The sequence below is a fragment of the Rhinolophus sinicus genome, chromosome 2 (assembly GCF_057876585.1).
Source record: "Rhinolophus sinicus isolate RSI-liver-muscle chromosome 2, RSI-T2T, whole genome shotgun sequence".
Taxonomy (NCBI): Eukaryota; Metazoa; Chordata; class Mammalia; order Chiroptera; family Rhinolophidae; genus Rhinolophus; species Rhinolophus sinicus.
The window spans coordinates 119,795,362-119,812,120 of record NC_142502.1 but is presented as its reverse complement, the minus strand read 5'-3'; the positions used below and the strand labels follow the sequence as shown (position 1 = coordinate 119,812,120).

General features: G+C 40.7%; 1 long non-coding RNA gene across 1 annotated transcript in view; it reads left to right on the top strand.

Annotated features, from left to right (window-relative positions):
• The window catches only part of LOC141571848 (uncharacterized), a 197,161-nt gene that overhangs the window by 141,375 nt on the left and 39,027 nt on the right, over positions 1 to 16,759 (top strand). The window contains exon 5 of the long non-coding RNA XR_016020428.1: positions 14,005 to 14,102. This is a non-coding gene — a long non-coding RNA (uncharacterized LOC141571848). The remainder of the gene's footprint in view (positions 1 to 14,004; positions 14,103 to 16,759) is intronic.

The following is a 16,759-nucleotide window of genomic DNA, read 5'->3' as shown; positions in this document are numbered from 1 at the left end:
TACTTGCTTTTATTACTGAATGGAACATAATGAGTGTTACTATGTACTGAACACCTCCTGTATGTCAGGGGATGGACATCCAGTGTCTCATTTAATTCTTATAAGAACCTTATGGAATTGGTGTCATTATCAGAATTCTTGATATGACAAACCTCTTAGAGAAAATAATATATTGATTTAGATATATTACTTTTTTCAATCTCATACTTTATGAAAAAAAAAAGATTCAAACTCCTCATTAAAGTCTATCCCATCATTAGACAAGCCACTTTGGAACCATCTAAACCAGTCTGACTGCGAACATCACCTTTGTTTACATCTAATTTGTTTGAGATACAGCATTTTTAATCCATTATCCCAACCCACAGAACATCAGAATAGTTGTTTATTTCATCTAGCCCATAGGAGTACATTTATCTTAGGTTTTATGAAATATGATTTGAAAGTTCTTAAGTTTATGAAGTAACAGAAATTCTTTAGCTTACCTCTGTAAGTATCCAAAGCCAGAACTGATTGAAGTGGTTTCAGGCTATAAAGTCTTCCCCAAATGGTACTTTGTTGAGGGGAAAAAAAAAGAAAGAAAGACAGTAATAGAGAGAGCACCAGGTAGGGAAAAATATTGTTAGCAAAGAGTCAAATATAAGGCAACTGGCTTTTTTTTTCTTTTTGAGTGATAATTTTGTGGTGATGGGAAGGAGGAGGGATTTTGCCTTATTTTCTGGCACACCTGGCAATAGATTTGATCAAAGTCACACAGCAGTTTAATTACTACTGGGTCAGCACATCCTTTAGTCACCAGAGGGGTCAAGCAATGCTCATATACTCCAAGGCAGGAGTAGAGAAGGCAGGAAAGAAAAGAGAAAGAGAGAGAGAGAGAGAGAGAGAGAGAGAGAGAGAGAGAATGATGTTAAGGGAGAGAGTAGGAGGTGAAATAATAGCAAAGTCCCCTTATGTTGAGAGAGTAGATGATAAACTGATAAACTCTTCAAGGTCAAGGGCATGTCTGCCATTTCAAATTCTCTAGAGCAATGTTCCACAAATTAGAACTGGAAGTCAAATTTGGCCCACTAATTGTTTTCATAAATAAAGTTTTATTGGAATACAGTTATGTCCATTTCTGTATGTACTATCTATGGCTGCTTTCACTACAAAGGCATAGTTGAGTAGTTATGGCAGAAACCGTATCACCCGCAAAGCCAAAAATGTTAACCATATGGTCTTTGACAGAGAAGTCTATGGGCCCATGGCTAATGCAAAGCCAGCACACTGAGAGCGCCCATCTTCAGGGACAGCTTCCAGACCCTGTAGGAGTGCCTTCTCCACCGGTTCTTGTAAAAACACCCCATAGCCATTTAACAGCGATATTTTTAAAAGTCCTGTCGACTTTTGTGGACTAATACTTGTTTCTCCCTATCTTAATCAGGTTGACCACTGAGGAAATTATCTTTATATTGCTTTGCTATCCTCAGGAGAAAAAAAGGTTACATTCACCAAGATAAAACCAGGTTTGACCTACAGGAGATTTTATTAAATAAAAATGTCATAATGTTCTGGAGAATGGGAGAAAACATAAAACCATGGTTTAGACTCAGGCAGCCCTGGCATGACAAGCCACTGACAAACTGTGACATCTGAGACAAGGTGCTTATTCTTCTGTGACTACTTCTTGATCTGTAGAATGGGGCTAACAAAACACGCCTTCTTGTGTTTTTATGAGGATTGATATGCCTGGTACAGAGCAGGAGTGTAACAAACCACGTCAAGACTGAGTGGTTAACAGTAATTTATAATTTCTCACAGTTTGGGGGTTTTCTCGGTAGTTTCACCAGGCTCACCTGAACTCTCACAGGCCTCCACAGTCAGCTACACTGGGCTGAGGGCTGTGTCAGCCAGGACAACTGGGCCTCTCTTCAGGGTGGCCCATCCTGGGCTCTGCTCTGTGGCTGCTTCAGGGCAGACGCTGGGCATGTAGTTACCAAGTTTCTGCTTCCTCCACATTTGTTAATATCCTACAGGCCCAAACAAGCCACATGGCCAAGTCCTGAGGTAACCTGGGAGCAATGTCCCCTCTTCCTGCTGGTGGGGGAACTGACAAAGTTTGCGTGGCCCCTTCCAGTGCATCACTCTAGTTCAGGACGATGCTTGGGAAAAGACATGTTTGTGTTTCTCTATCTAGTCAGTTCTTGTTCTGCTATACCTCCGCCCCTTTCCAGGTGTCAGGAAATGTTCTGATATGTTAGCATTATTCCTTTCCTGAGCGTCTCTACCCTATTAATAGGTATGATTACTGTGCTGTGACTATTCTCCTCTTTCAGATTTTAGAAAAGCTAAATAACTTGCCTGTAGTTATGGATAGAAAAGGGTGGAGCAGGATTTCAAGCCCAGCAGTCTAGATCCAGCACCTATCCCAGCAACCCTCTGCAGCCTCTGCAGCTAGTTATGGCCAACAACATCAGAGTGAGTTTGGGCAAATGCCCCTTCGCCTGCACATTCACTGGCCGTGGAACGGCACTAGCTGCAAACCCTGGAATCCCGCACGGCTGTGTGTGGGGGTGGGGGGGCCAGAAGTTTAGTACGAAGCCAGTCCACTTCACACCACTACCTGTCAGACCCAGAACTGGGCAATTCAACAGTCTGGAAGGTTCTTTTGAAGCATTCCCAGGATGCCCAAGTGCTCGGAGAGAGATCTGATGGGTATGAATTCACTGCAATCTAGTTCCCTTTCACAGGAAGGGAAATCGAAAGCCCAATAACCAGTTAGTCCCTGTTTGCTCTGGACTTTTCCACTTTTTCATAACGCAAGTCCCCCTGGAGAACTCCTCAGTCCTAAGTACACCAAGATGGTTGGTCATTCTGGTCCCTAGACTGGTCTGCTCTCTGCCTACGAGTCTCAGAAAACATCTGATCACTGACTGAACTGATTACCAATGGAATGAGAAAAGACCCCCTTGACTGATATTTTTCACCACTGTTCCTTCAAAGCCTAGTACAGAGATTGCTTCCAAAGATCAGCTCAAAAAATAGTGGTTGAAAAAATGAGTATGTGAATGAATGAAGAAATCAATCTAGCTGAGAAGAGGTGGCCCTAATTCCTACACCCAAAGAGAGTGGGTGACACCACAGAAACCCAGGAATGGGACCTGGTGTTTAGCCTAGAGTGTACACTGAGTTACCTTTGTGTCCTTCTGGTCCCTTCCAAAACAAGGAGGAATGGACGATGAGACTGGCTGATTCAAATAATTCAGTTTCAATCAAGTAAACAGGATTTCCCAGAATCATATCAAGTCTTCTTGAAGTTATTATGTTTAGTGAAATTCTGAACCAACATTTTTATGAACAAGAAAAAAAAATTCTTGTCTTGTACAATAGAATCACCTTACCTGAAACTGTCTGGATTATTACACTTCAGGGAAGAGATTACATAACTGAATAGCTGTTTTAGTCTCAATTAAAGCTATGAGTAAGTCGAAGAGATTCTTAGAGGTGAAGAGCAGTGCTATGCACTGAACATTTGTGTCCCCCCAAATTCATATGTAGTAACCCTAATTCCCTGTTTGATGGTATTTAGAGGTGGGGCCATTTGGACGTGATTAGATCATAAGGGTGGAGCCCTCAGAAATGGTATTAGTGCCCTTATTAGAAGAGTCATAAGAGCCCTCTGCCCTATGCCAGGAGACAGGAGAAGGCACCCATCTGCAAACCAAGAAGAGAGTTTTCACCAGGAACCAAAGTTCTGGCACCTTGATCTTGGATTTTTCTCCTCCAGAACTGTGAGAAATAAATATCTATTGCATAAGCCACTCATTCTTTGGTGTCTGTCATAGGAGCCCTGGCTGACTGGAACAGGCAGTATCGTCCAGGGGCTGAAGGCAGGTGTATTGACGTAAAGCGAACTTGTGTTTGACCTATCTTTGACACCTTCTAGGCACAGCATTTGACTTCTTTAAGCCCTCGTTTTCTTACCTACAAAATGGACGTGGCACTCTCTTTTGGAGCTGTGGCGAGAGTCAACATGAAGCCATATTCTGGCTGGCCTCAGGATAGTCCTGGGTAATTCTCTACCACAGGCCTGCTTTTACTCTCAAAGTTCTCCCGGTTTGCCTGAAATACTTTCTAATATTGCAATACTTGCCTAATACCGCAAGTATTTAGCTCAGGGCCTGACATGCAGTGGGTGCTCCATTGAGCACCATGGCTTCATATACTGAAATTTCCCCAAACTTTGCATTACCTTTTTTTTAAATGTGTCCTTTCCAAAACTATGTTTAGCATAAAAATAGTGCAAAAAAATGATATTGAAGAAAAGTTCAAGAATGTGCAATATTGTCATGCCATGTGGGCACCAGAACCTATAAACTACAAAAGCATTTTGAAAAAAGGAAAAACAATAATAACGCCACCTTTATCTGTAGGGTAATAATATACTAGGCACATTTACACCAGCTCTCTATGTGCCAGATCATGTGTTCAATGTGTTTTACATTTATTAACTCTTCATTGGCCTCACAGAATTGTCTGAGTGAGACCCTTGAATTGTCATCCTTATTTTGTGGAAGGGAAACTGAGGCACATACATCACTCAGGGAGTATGTGGCAGAGCTAGGACTGGAAGACAGCCAGTCTGGCTCCAGAGTCTGTACTCTGTACCCTGCTGAGTATTATCAGTGATGTAAGTCTTACACCACTGGGTGCAGGTAAAATAAGAGACCCTTCTACAAAAGGAAACAGATTTGGTGCCACTCAGACTTCCTGACACCATTTTGGCCTCTCAGGGTCTTTTTTTGCTTCTTTCCAAGTACACAAATGTGTTCCAAAGTAGTGGAGGTTCCAGCCTGATTGGCTGGGAAAAATGATTAACTTTCCCTATTAAAAATCAACGTATTTTACCCAAGGGAGGTTTCAGAATATCTTACCTCTCTGTAAGGCTGATCACTTTTCTAATAACTACCTAGGTATTTTTTTTCCAGTCATACTTGGGGAAGACATGAGCTCTACTCTACGATAATAGGAATGGCTCAGATTCTACTCTCATTAATATAATGATTCCATAACACAATGACAGATAAAAGAACTTTCTTTTTATTCTACTCAAGGCTGGTTTTACATAAAAATAGACCATAACTCAGAGTCTGTAATGTCTATGGAAAGGTTATACTCGTTACCATCCAAATAGGCTCAGCTAATAAAAATTATATTTGTTACAATCCAAATAGATTAACCAGCCTTAGGGGCTTAGCTATGTATTACACTTTTCAATTTTCTTATAATTAAATTAACATAAAATAGTCTTCACAAATAAATGGCTGTTTCAGAAATAGTTAAGCTCTGTTTAACAAAAATAGCCAATCTATTTACATGTGCAGCCACTCAGGTAGATCTAGGAAGTGAAAAGAGGTACTTCTCTGTAGAATGAACTCATGTTACAGAGATTAGCAGAAAAATGTCTTCTCATTTGTCCTGCTGAGGCCATGGGTGCACCAGGTGGTGGTCCAAGAGCAAACCCAGAACAAATGTCACTGGACCACTGTCTGCTCTTCACTGGGTGTTCCCAGCCACCTGCCAGTGGGCACAATGGTGTGACCTCAGACCCACGCTCTGGTTTTCTGCTAGTCTTGAAGCGCAGTAACAAAGATTCTGCTACCATGTTCTCAGCCCATCTTCCTTTTTCTTCTCCAGAAGACTAACACATTTGCCTTCTAGCTAGAAATTCTGTTAGAAGGTTACTTCCTTTTGTAAAATCCTTTATTCAAGATTTTATGTTTTTATTCAGGTGCCATTTTATTACTCCATCCCAGAAGTGCTCACAACATTGAATAAATTACGATGACTTAACTCTCGCAGCTGAAAATGTCTTAAACACAGGAATTGACACCCCTGAGCTGGTTGAATTCTTCAAATGTTAGGACCCTCACAAAGCTAATTGCTTTCAGATTAGCCTTTTGTGTTACTCTGTAAATGCTGTAAGAGGACATAAAGAAACGGAACAAGTTATGTATCTGTTGCCATTTGAAACAATCAAAAGCTTGAGTTATTTTCAGTTCTAAAAAGGACTGAAAACTCACAAGTAAAAGGTAGGAGCTAACACTGGCTGGGTGCTCAGATGCCAGTCAGGGGGCTGAGTGCTGTGCTAAACACCTTTTCTCTCTTATGCTCATTTAATCCACACATTTTCCTGAGTGTTAGAGGAACCTACCCAATTTACAGTTAGGGAAATAAAGGTCACAGGGCTAGTGGGAATCAGAGCAATGTTTACAAACCCAGAAATAAGGAGATACCCTCAAAATGGTTGGGAGTCAGGTGTGGGTCTGGAAAAACCCTGGGTTGGAATATTGCTAAAAACCTGAGGAAGAATGTTATCACTGGTAAAATTTGCATACAAGGGTTTTGGTGGGACTCTGAACTTGACAGTAAGGTCGATAGCCATCCATTTTGAGTGCTCTCCTTTGAGCTCAGTGGTTCAACTGCAGCAACAGTCAAATATTAATGCAATCTAATACAACTACATGATAATATAATGTAAACACACGAGCAGCCCTTGGTACGTCATTGTGATTACCTCCTTGAAATTAAATACAAGATATCTTGGTCATGTTGAGGCAGACAGTAAACTCTTTAAATCTTCGCATGTCCCCTGCAGCTGCTCACTTTTTGGGTGACTTGTCCCGATTAGCACCTCCACAAAAAGTTGAGCAAGAAAAATAAAGATGAGGCTCAAATGTGTCCATGTTGCTGCACATCAGCAGCTTTCATCGAAGGTTCGATGAAGGAGGAAGTGAAAAATAATGGAGCAATAAGATTATCCATGGACCACATCTATTTATGGCACCCCCGTTCCCCATCATTGTGGATGAGCAAGCCATACACTGAAGAAGATTCAGAACACTTTTGAATTCAAAGTGCTCCAGTAAGATGAGTAGGTGAGAAACATTATAATTTGCATCTTATGTTATTTTTACACAAAAAAAGCCCCCACATACACACATACGTTTTAGTGTAAATGGTAGTAAGGTTATTCATCTTTCTCTTCTTCATGCCCAGCATAAAATAGATGTTCAATATGCACCGGAACGGAGGACAGGCCAGGGAGGACCTATCGAGAAGTCAGCCGTCTGCAAACCCAGGAGCAGAGCACGCATCAGGAACCAGATCAGCAGGCACCCCGATCTTGGACTTGCAGCCTCCATAACTGTGAGAAGTAAATCTTGGTTGTTCAAGCCCCAGTCTGCAGTATTCTGTTATGGTGGCCGTGCTAAGACAGAGATGAGTTGTTACGGGGAGCAGGCATATAGTGGACATTTGGGCTACCTGGCCTGTCTCTCACACACACACACACACACACACACACACACACACACTCACACACTCACACCCTTTCTCAAGCTGGTGTCCACAGAAAACATCTGAGAGACCATTTTGGCAGATTCACCCTCGCCCAAACCATTTCCTGTTTCTACACACGAGGCGGGGGTAAAAATGTCTTTGGTGGAGTCTCTGAGAAATAGTTGGGTCAAAAGTGAGGGCGGGGTGGTTGCTCACGGTCCCTGTCTTAGTAGTTTGTTCAGGCTGCTATAACAAAAGTGCCATAAACTGAGTGGCTTATAAACAACTTATTTCTGACAGTTCTCAATGCTGGAAGTCCAAGATTGAGGTGCCTGCAGATTCAATGTTTGGTGAGAGCCCGCTTCCTGGTCCCTAGACAGCCCTCTCTCACTGTGTCCTCACATAGTGGGGGGTGAGTCAAGCTCTCTGGGGCCTCTTTTATGGAGGCATGAATCCAATTCATGAGGGCTCCATCCTCATGACCTAATCACCCCCAACTTCCTAATACCACCACATTGGGGATTAGGTTTAAACATACAAATTTTGGGGGACACAAACATTCAGACCAGAACAGTTGTCCACAAAGTAGTGCCTCTGCACCCCCATACCACCTGGTGGCCCTCGGCACCACACCCCACTGCACTGGGAAAGCAAACCCCTGGAGCTCTCAGAGCAGTTTCTCGTGGTCCCGTGGTCAGAGGCCTCCCTTCCTGCCACCCACTTTTCTCTTCTCAACTTTTCTGCCGCTTGCCTATGTGGTCCTTTCAGCAGATGCAGGGCTGACTGACATCTCCTGGCCTAAAGTATATCGGTTCATCCAACTGATCAAAAAATAAATGACTCGCTTTTCTCCGCACTCTCTTTTTGAAGCCTATTTTTAACTGGAGAGGTAATTCATGGTTTCACGGGGGAGACCAAGCTCTCTGGGGAATTCAGCATTAACATCTTCTTCTCATCCTGAGTCCCTCCTGTCGTGTTCAGATGGACTGCATTCCACAGTCTCACTCCTAACACGAAATTAGGCCACGCTTAAAACAAACAGTGTTGCAGACAGCGTGGGAGGAAAACATTGACCTACATACTAGGAAACACTGCAGCCTTCTATTTTAGATCCTAAAGCAGGCTGAATTTCCTCTCCACACACCTGTGACGCTTGTACTACGAATACTGGGTAAAAATCGATTGTCAGAGTTAAAAGGGGGCCTCAAGATGATCCAGCCTGGGGATTATTAAGTAGGGATGCACGTCAAAATCAAAATCACCTGAAGAGGTTTTCAAAAGCGGACAAGAGGACCTGATTGTCTCATTTGAGTCCAATTGTAAAGCAATTAAAATGGTGCCAGTTGATTCTGTATTTTGCAATTTTGTTTGGGTAAACAGGGAAGCGGAGGTTATTTTTATCGTTGTCATTTTCTGTGAAGTAAAAAAGGACAAATCCTTGCTGAGTGAGAGCTCCCCTTCTCACTTTTCCTGCGGCATATGAATTTTTCTACACCCTCACAATCTTCGATTAAGTAGAGGAGGTAGAAAGTGAAAGAATAGTTGGGGCTCATGTAGGAACAAAGGAAAGCCAATGAAGGTGAAATATTTGATCTTTTTCCCTTTTTTTTTGACAGAAGTCCTATAACGTTTCCTCTCCTGCCGCTTCAATTGCTCATTCATGTCATTTCTTTGCTTCATTTGCCTTTCTCATCTTACGGATTTTTCTCCTTTATTACTTCCTTTGGTCCCGTTTCCCTCTCAGCTTCCCGTTCCCCTACTCAAATCTTCCTGATAAAAATGAAAACGGCTTTGACACTTGCCGTGTCATGATGTAGGGTGAGGATCCAAAGTTCAGGAGACACACAGGGCGGCTTTGTCCCTACTCCTCCTCTGTGCCACCCCACACAACGTGGAGCGAGGTGACCCTCAAACCTCTATGAACCTGAAAATCACCTCAGATGGCTTATAGAAGAGATGTCAAGGCCTTCCCACGACAGAATGTGGCTCAGTAAATGCAAAGTGGTGCCCCAGATTCCAAAGCAGAGCACAAAGTGATTGTAATGCAGGTTGCCCACGGAGTGCACATCAAAGGCAGCTGGTGGGGTGAAGAAACCCCCAGATTCCTCATTTAAGACGTGGTACAAAACACTCAACTACCTGTTTACACAGCGAGGAAAGCCAGCAAAAAAACAAAAAGACAAACTACTGAATGGGAGAGGATATTCACAAATAATACATCTGATAAGAGGTTAATACCCAAAATGTATAAAGAACTCATACAACTTATCACCAAAGAGACAAACAATCCAATTAAAAACTGGGCATAGGATCTGTATAGACATTTCTCCCAAGAAGACATGCAAATGGCCAACAGGCATATGAAAAGATGTTCAATGTCACTAATCATTGAGAAATGCAAATTAAAACCACAATGAGAGATCACCTCACACCTGTCAGAATCGCCATCATCAATAAATCAACAAACAACAAGTGTTGGCGTGGATGTGGAGAAAAGGGAACCCTGGTACATTGTTGGTGGGATTGCAAATTGGTGCAGCCACTATGGAAAACAGTATGGAGGTTCCTCAAAAAATTAAAATAGAACTACCTTATGACCCAGCAATTCTACTCCTGGGTATTTATTCAAAAACAAAAAACACTATTTTGAAAAGATATATGCACCCCTATGTTCATTGCAGCATTATTTACAATAGCCAAGATATGGAAGCAACCTAAGTGCCCATCAATGTACGACTGGATAAAGAAGATATGATATAGATATAGATATAATGGGATATTATTCAACAATAAAAAAAGAATCAAATCTTGCCATTTGCGACAACATGGATGGACCTAGAGGTTATTATGCTAAGTGAAATAACTCAGAGAAAGACAAATACCATATTTGTCTTTAAATACCATATTATCTCACTTAAACGTGGAATCTTAAAAAAAAAAAATGAATGAATAAACAAAACGAAAACAGACCCATGGTTATAGAGCACAAGCTGATGGTTGCCAAGGGGAAGATGTGGGCAGACAGGAATTTTAAAAATTCAAATATTAAAAATTAAAAAAAAAAAAAGAAACCCTCAACTGGCAGCTCTGAACTCTAGATGTCTCCTTGGATGAAATGGGAATTACCAGCACACCGCCTTCCAGGGCTTGGCTAGGGGCGAGGTGAGATAACTACTATGTAAAGCACAAAGGACAAGATCTGTCACTGAACACACAGGCAATGTCTGCAACTTCCTTATTCTCTAAGCTATTCCACATGCGTTCTCCTGATAAGTGTGATTGTAAGAGAAAATTAAGCTCTGGTAGAAATTCAACCAGTACTGCCTTCACATCAGTGTCCTTGCACATAATGTCAGCCCTGCACCTTGAGAACTTGAGATGAAGGAAACAGTTTCCTTTGAGATCCTTCTACCTCCATCATCCCCTGTCTCCAATCAACTCTTCAACTCACAGCAGAAGAGTCAATACATGTCAATGTCTCCTTTCGTGACAACTGTCTTAGTGTAAGGAGTAAACTTCTCATTAAACGGCCCCAACTCACCCCACCAGTCTCATCCCTCAGCATCTCCTGCTCTGCAGGCTGGGTTTCCTTCAGACTGCACCTCATCAAACTCCTGCGTCCCAACACATAAGCCCTTCCCATCTCTTCCTCCATGTGCGCAATTTATATGCAATGCCCAGCTCAAAGGCCTCCTGCCGAGGTGATCACTGGCTCTTTTCTGGGTGTTTGTGTTTCATGTTTTATACTCTATGTTTTTGTTGGTTTTGTTTTCTTTAATTTCCATGTCCATCTCATCCACTGGTACTGGCATATTCTCTGGAAAGGAAAGGTTGTCTTCAGCACTGCTGAACACCCAGAGCCTCATCCAGAACCTCAGTGATAGGCAAACAAGCACTTGGCTCCTCATTTCTTAGAGGAGAAAGTAAGAAAAGTATGAGAAACATCTAATAATGGCATGAGGGCATCTGATGTATAAAGCAAAGATTCCATGGTTTTATCCACATCTCCTCCTTCTCTAACTGAAGGATTAAAGTGGTTAATCCTTTAACAAACGCAGCTTGACTCTCCCTCTGCTTAGCGGTATAGATTGAGAAAAATCTAACGGTTCCATGCTTCAGGAAAAGGATTGTAGAAACAGGTTCTCAGACTTATCTAGGCCTAATGTGACCTGTAATGGAAAATTGTGACATATTACTTAACACATAGTGGATAACCAATAGATATTTATAAACCAGAATACCCATGTAGTTTTTTTCATTTTATTAGTACCCTTTAGTCATTGTGTAAATGGTGGTGATTGAGAAGTGTTGCAATAGGAGTGGGGAGGGGGGAGACAATTGATTTATACCAAATTTTGTATATTATTTCCAAATATAAATGGTTTGCATTTGTGGTTTGTTTTATTCTTAGATACTGTATTATTACAAACTGGGTGGCTTAAAACAACAGAAATTTATTCCAGACTCATGGTCTAGAAGTTAGAAGTCCCAAATTGTGTTGGCAAGGCCATGTTCCCTCTGAAGGCTCTAGGGGAGCATCCTTCCTTGCCTCTTCTACCTTCTGGTGGTTGCCAGCAATCCTTGGTGTTCCTTAGCTTTAAATATATCACTCAGTCTCTGCATCCATTTTTGTTTGGCATGCTCCCCTTCGTGTCTGCGGCCCAATCTCCCTCTTCCTCTAAGCAAGGTTTCAGGCCCACCCTAATCCAGTATGACCTCACTGGAACTTGATTACATCTGCCAAGACCTAATTTCCAAATAAGGTCACATTCATAGGTACAGGTGGATATGAATTTTGGGGGGAACACTATTAAACTTAGTACAGGCACTGTCTTATCCCAAGAACTATAAATAAGTATAGTACAATGAAATTCTCCTGAGTCAGTTCTTTTGCTGGAAAAGTACATTTTTATCTCCCTAAGGCCTTGACTTTAACAGTTATTTAGAGGAGGGTGTTGGGGTCGGGAATTTAATGAGAAAACTATTCAAAAGTGGTGTCCATTTCCACTGGAACAAGGGTCTAGGCCTTGTGTTTCTGGACTGATTGCCATCCCAAAGAGCAAATTCTCAAGTCACAGAACCAGGTCAGGGAAAGGGAGAGGGAGTCCATGCAACCGTCTCCACACTCTCGCAGTCACTTTAAAACTTCAGAATCAAAAGCTGCTTTAGTTAGCACAGGCTGCCATATAAAATACCACATAGTGGGTGCCTTAAACAACAAAAATTTAATTTCTCAAAAATTTATTTATTTTGGAGGAAAGAAGGCCAAGATCCAGGTTGCAACTGATGCGATCTCCATTGAGATCCGTCTTCCTGGCTTTCAGACGGTTGCTTTTCCACTGTGTCCTCACACAGCCTTTCTCTGTGGGCCTGGAAAGAGACATACTTCTTAAATAAACAAACATGGATGGCAGCCCCTTCGTTTTCACTTATTCTCAAACGCAATCCACGGAAGCTTGATCTAAAGGCCCCTTCTATGAAGGGTCATACATAAAAATGAGTAACCATTTTGGATTCCCCATGAACCTAGCACTATGAGTTATACATACTAGGCATACATTAACAATAGATCATATTCATATTAATGACTAATATTTTATTTAGCACTTACACTATTCTTAGCACTTTCCACATATTAACTCATTTAACCCTTACAATAACTTATTAGACAGGTTCTATTGTCAGTGGCATTTTATAGGTAGGAAATCGAGGAACAGAGGAACTTAGTAATTCACTCAATTTTTCACTAATGTATAAATGAATAAATGAATGACTCAAAATATCCAAAGACTGCGTTAAGCTTTATACTTTAACATGGCCTAGCAGCACCCCTCTTCTTTCAACAACCTCTAGTCTGAATTTATTTTGGAGGGTTTTGCTATTGTTTTCTTCTTGTTGAAGGTAAAAGAATGCTAAACAAATCACACTAATAAAAAAAGCCATTAACTATAAATATTCAACACTCTATTATCAGTGTTTTTATCAAGACGCATGCACATACTAAAACAAGTTTTCCCAAAATAATACTTAGCCTCACTGTATACTGTATGTATTGTTACTTTCTATTGTACTCTATTTTACTCTTAGTCTAGTTTGTCCATTTAACTTAATTTCTTTAATGAAGATCATGACCAACAAAATTGCTTCCACGAGCCATAATTGGGTCACAAAAGCTGTTTGGAAAACAATATTGTTTTATATATTATAGTAGGTTAACCTAATAAGTAAATTTTTTTTCTGCTTTGAGCTGCTGAAGTTCAGAATTATAAAGATGTTGTCATATGTACACCCTTAAATTTTTCAGAATTTATTTTTAAAAATGAATGCTTTGTTCTTAGCCTGGAATAAAAGGGACTAACAGATTTCGGAGGTTTCAGCTTTGAAAACTCATTTAATTTTTCTTTAGTCATATCACAGTATGTTTCCTTTCATTGGACATGACCTTCTTAAAAGGAACACATTTTCTAGTTAAAAGGAAAAATTCAAGTCAGACATCAGATTGTGGTTCCATTTAAGTTCTGAGTTGTAAACCCCAAATGCATCCTGAAATTTTGGAGGTGAATTCAAGTTCTTTTCATGAATTTCCAGTGCTGCAGTAACCCTATTGTCTTGGTATATCAACTTCCTCAGAGTGTAAGATCCAAAACTCATGTTCTCACAATTCATTTTGATGCATTCTTTCAGGGGCAACAAGCCTGGAGATTCACATCTTCCAAAGCTACAGAGGGGAAAAGCATCAAGGAAAGAATTGAAATCCATCTTGGAATGATGTGCTCAGGAAGGTACAAAGAGCTAATATATTTTTTAAATGATAAAAAGATAGGTTTGAAGCATCCTCTATTTATATATTCTGTTTATTTTAAAATCATGCCATAGAAAAAGAAAACAGTGCATATGCAATTGAAGTGAAATGTTTCCTGAACCTAGCTAGATCTTATATATAGGAACAAATGCTTTATGAAGACCAAAAGGACACAAATAAGTATATCAGCACTGTATTTAAAATATATATATAGCAGTTAACTTTTAAAGAGATTTATTGATAACGGTTTTCTTTCCTTCAAAAAAAAATATTAGTTCTCTTGCAACTATGAATGAGCCCTCTTTCAATAAGCCACGCCAAGAGATGATTCTAAGTATCCTGGGTAATCCTAAACAGTATTTGTATCTGACACAGGGAGGTACTTTGTCAGAGAAGTGTTTCTAAAGGCAGTCAAATTTGTGCTCATTCTCTGAGGATGACGATGTGGCAGAGCCTCCCAGAAGCACACAATCTAGTGGGAGGGACAAACGAGGATGGACGAGGACCAGATGCTATTACTGTAAATGGGCCATTGGTTTGCAGTTCATCCAGACTTTAGTCCAGCGCTTCTCAAACTTGAACAAGCATCAGGAACACCTGGAGGGCTGGTTGAAACATGGACTGCTCAGCACCCTCCCCTCCTCACCCCACCCCTACTTCTGATTCAGTGGGCAGGACCAAAGACTGTAAGTCCAACAAGTTCCCAGGGAACACTGCTGTTGATGATCTGAAACACACTTTGAGAACCACTGCTCTAGTCCCATTTTGTGGAATTAGGACACTTGAACTTAACCCCAAGGGTAAAGGACAGGAAAAGAAAGTTTTATCAAACATAATGACTCTACAAATAAATGGAGCAGACTTCATTCTCCCTTTCAACAAATAGCTGACATCTCATGACACCAGACAGACAAAGGGCAAGTGGGCCTGGGCTGTCATTCACAAGAGCAAGGCCTGTAACTTATCTGTACATAAAATAAGGATTTTGGAGAACAAATGCTGTGAAACACAGGGACGGTTCCTTTTTGTTCCTTTTCTTAAGGGAGGGGGGAGAAAAGGAAGGAAAGAAAGAAGGAAGGAAGAAGGAAGGAAGTAAAGAAGGGTAAGCCAAGTATAGCACCAGTGCTCTTGGTAAGTGTCACTCTGAAATAGTTTGTCAACTACCTTATGGTGCAGGAGACTAGCTATGGTGGGTCTAAATGTGATTCCACTTCCCACAGTTCCACAGGGTGGTTCATGAACGAAGATGTGCTTCTTTCCCTAAGGAGCACCAGGTAAGCCGTCGTAAACCAGCTATGGTAAGTAGGGGCCCACAGATTGCTTTAAGAGAAAAAGACTTTATTAAAATCCAAAGAAAAAATATCAGCTGAGATGATTTAGAAAGCATTATGCATTTATTGAACAAACACTGCTAAAGACATTTCAGCAAACTGTGTGTTTAAAAAGTAATAAATAGCTATTGTGCTTACTTCATAAACTTGTCAGACTGTCTTCATTTTATTTTCCTGAACAAACTGAATTTCTGTACTGCTCATCCCCAGCCAGTTAATAAATACATCACCCTAAAAAGTGCTGTGGTATTAAATTTACAGCAGATAAAATATGGATGAAGTTGCTGTGCCTCAGGTACGTCAAGTGTGATTTAATATCTCACACTCGTCTCATGAGGAGTAAAAGATTACTGGCTGTTTCAACCGCCAGAGAGCGACCTTTGCCCCTGAGTAACAGCCACTCAGCAAATAGCGCCAAATGAAGACGGAGAATAACATATAGATTTGCCATAAGAAAAAATTGATCTAAATCCGTATATCAAATCTGCTGATCAGAGCTCTGGAGAAACATCTCAGAATCTTCAATATACAACTGCAGATACTTTAGGCATAAAGGAGACCTTCCTGCAAGTGTATGGGATATTTTTGTGTTTTTTCTTAAAATTTTCACCTTATTGCTATTGTTATTATTTACATTTTATATCACTGGAATAAAATCTCCTTAGAAGAAAAAGCTCTTTGACTTAATATCTTTGTGGTAAGTATTTCTTTTCTCTCTGTAGGAACCAGAAACTCTTTGAGCATTTCAGAGATCAGGAGAATCTTATAAATGAAGGCGTTGTTCCCCAGGGAAATCTCTCAATAATCTGATTTCATTTATGTCTTTTTAAAAAGTTCTGTCTAAATGATTAAAAAAAAAAAAATCTCCAAGGAAAACATTTGTTAACACAGAAAATAAATTCTTATGATTAACATTTTGCCATCCAAAAAGGTTGGTGACTAGGAGAGTTCTCGGCACTTCAAAGGTAGGAGAGAAATGAGTTTTAAAACAAGAGTAAAAAAGAAGCAAATTGCTGCTGAGCTATTTTTATTTCAAATATATAAAAGTAGAGTTGGTAACTGCCATGGATAAATCTTCAAAGTGCGGATTGCCAAGGGTCTTCCTCTAAAGACTGCTGTGAAAAAATAAACTTTAGCAATTAAAGCAGCTTTTTCCTTTCACCACGGAAGTGAGGGAAGTGGCCGGTGTCCCAGGGGCTCCTGGCATCCTCTCTGTTCCCAGGGAACAGTGTGCCGTGGCTAATTTAAAAAAAAAAAAAAAAACCTCTCCAGCTCTGGGCCTTTGCAAATAAAAGCTTTTGGTGCC